Source organism: Siphateles boraxobius, unplaced genomic scaffold (assembly GCF_051911475.1).
Source record: "Siphateles boraxobius isolate OS27281-9 unplaced genomic scaffold, OSU_SipBor_1 19, whole genome shotgun sequence".
In the NCBI taxonomy this organism is placed as follows: domain Eukaryota; kingdom Metazoa; phylum Chordata; class Actinopteri; order Cypriniformes; family Leuciscidae; genus Siphateles; species Siphateles boraxobius.
The window spans coordinates 888,772-891,409 of NW_027508799.1; the positions used below are offsets into that span (position 1 = coordinate 888,772).

Consider the following 2,638-nt stretch of genomic DNA (forward strand, 5'->3'; position numbering starts at 1 on the left):
GTCCATCGCTCTCAAAGACAAAGACGAGGCGCGATCCCTAGCACGTGTGCAGGTGCTGCAGCGTGATTTCCAATGACCACAAAAAAGAGGCCGCATTTCCTCTGTGCTGGCAACTTTGCACTGGCTACCTTTTAATTGTAGATTTAATTAAAATATTGCGCTTTAAGCCATGCAAGCTTTAATGTTTTCGGCCCGGCAGCAGCAGGGAGGACGTATGTTTAGGCTCGTTGGTCTAGGGGTATGATTCTCTCTTAGGGTGCGAGAGGTCCCGGGTTCAAATCCCGGACGAGCCCATTATCAGGCTTTGCTTTTAATCTCTTAGGGCAACCAGGATATTTATCAGAAATTGGGGATAAAATGAGCCAGAGAGAGGCCGGTTAGCTCAGTTGGTTAGAGCGCGGTGCTAATAGTGCCAAGGTCAAGGGTTCGAACCCCGTACGGGCAACTCATTTTCTCTCTGGGACCTTCGCTCTGCTCTTCTCGAAAATGTCTGGCGGTCTCCCAGACATGACTGCTGGCTAAACCGCACAAGTACCTGGCCGAATTAGCTCAGTTGGGAGAGCGTTAGACTGAAGATCTAAAGGTCCCTGGTTCAATCCCGGGTTGCGGCAGAGGAACCACGTCCGCCTCTCTTAGTCGAGGCGGTCTATTGACCAAACGCCAGCTCTTATCTACCTGATTCCACCTAGCCTCATCGTTATCTGTCTCTCAGACAGCCAGCTATCAGGGTTTGTTTGTTCCATGGTGTAATGGTTAGCACTCTGGGCTTTGAATCCAGCGATCCGAGTTCAAATCTCGGTGGGACCATCATTTGCCAGGAATGTGTGCAGTACCTCGTTCGAAAAAACATTTTCGGCAGCACTGAGTCGCAAGAGCTCATCTAGGTAGTGCCCCTTGAAGGGGGGCGTAAAAACGATGTACAGCACTGGAGAATGCAGGCATCGATCCCGCTATCTCTCGCATGCTAAGCGAGCGCTCTACCATTTGAGCTAATTCCCCTCGATGATGGAGAGAAGGTGTCCATCGCTCTCAAAGACAAAGACGAGGCGCGATCCCTAGCACGTGTGCAGGTGCTGCAGCGTGATTTCCAATGACCACAAAAAAACAGGCCGCATTTTCTCTGTGCTGGCAACTTTACACTGGCTACCTTTTAATTTAATTTAATCAAAAAATTGCGCTTTGACTCCAGCGATCCGAGTTCAAATCTCGGTGGAACCTTTTTAGGTTCTTTGTGGAAGGGAGGGAAAAAACAGAGGTGATGCGCAACTGCTGACGTGGCGGTGAAATTGGCACTCTCAAACCGAGTCGGAATCGGGGAAACATGGGCTTAAAAAGCAAAGGAATGTGTGCAGTACCTCGTTCAAAAAAACTTTTTCGGCAGCACTGAGCCGCAAGAGCTCATCTAGGTAGTGCCCCTTGAAGGGGGGGCGTAAAAAGGATGGACAGCCCTGGAGAATGCAGGCATTGATCCCACTACCTCTCGCTTGCGCTTGCTGCTTCCTACCGATTGAGCTAAAGTAAGCCCAAAGTAAGCCCACGTGAGCCAATCGCGTTTCTCTGCTGTGGCTTACTTTTGACCAATCGCGTTTCTCTCCTGTGGCTTACTTTTGACCAATCGCGTTTCTCTCCTGTGGCTTACTTTTGACCAATCGCGTTTCTCTCCTGTGGCTTACTTTTGACCAATCGCGTTTCTCTCCCATGGCTTACTTTTGACCAATCGTGTTTCTCTTCTGTGACGTACTTTTGACCAATCAGCGGCTCCTATTATTGTCATCTTTGCAACAGGTAAGGCTATTCTTCATTACTGTATAATCGTTTAATATTTATTCATATACATTGTGTATTTTTGGAAAATTAGACATGCCAATATAGCTAGCTAGCGTGTATATTACAGGTTTACTTCAGTACCTGTGAACCTGTAACTTTTTCCCATGATAAAATACAGAAAAGAAAACATGTAGCTACTGTTAAGTTAATTAGCCGGCCGCTAATTAAGCTATATCCTCCTGAGACCAAAAAAAGTTTAGTTAATAATTTAGTATTTTGTGTGTCATTACATTGTTTAGAGCATAAGAAAGTTTTTTGCAAAAACGTTTTTTTTTTTTTATAATGTTCATATAGGTTATACTATGTCTTCTGTATAGGACACTACTAGGACTCATTTTTTATTATTATTTTATTTAAAAAGACGTGATCTAAAAAAAAACCATTGTTTTTGCCTATTCATGTCTTTAAATAAAATAATAATAAAAAATGAGTCCTAGTGTCCTCTACAGAAGACATAGTATAACCTATATGAACATTATAAAAAAAAAAAACGTTTTTGCAAAAAACTTTCTTATGCTCTAAACAATGTAATGACACACATATTACTAAATTAACTACACTTTTTTTGGTCTCAGGAGGATATAGCTTAATTATATCAGTGTTTTATATCCTGAAATTGTTTAGGTTTCAGGATTTTATATACCAAACTTTGTATGAAGATGATTCCCAACTATGTTATAAAAGATAACAGAATGATTTGATATAGACTTCCATTTTGCTTTATGCAATATGTGTGTAAAATGGCCATAAGCGGGTTTTCCCATTTTATACAATGTATCTATGTATCTAATTTGCATATTAATGTATTCTT

General features: G+C 42.4%; 2 non-coding genes across 2 annotated transcripts; both read left to right on the forward strand.

Annotated features, from left to right (window-relative positions):
- The first annotated feature begins 221 nt into the window (after positions 1 to 221).
- On the forward strand, positions 222 to 293 carry trnap-agg (transfer RNA proline (anticodon AGG)). The gene has a single exon. It is a non-coding gene; the product is annotated as a tRNA-Pro (tRNA).
- Positions 294 to 735: 442 nt separating this feature from the next.
- trnaq-uug (transfer RNA glutamine (anticodon UUG)) lies at positions 736 to 807 on the forward strand. The gene has a single exon. It is a non-coding gene; the product is annotated as a tRNA-Gln (tRNA).
- Positions 808 to 2,638: the final 1,831 nt, after the last annotated feature.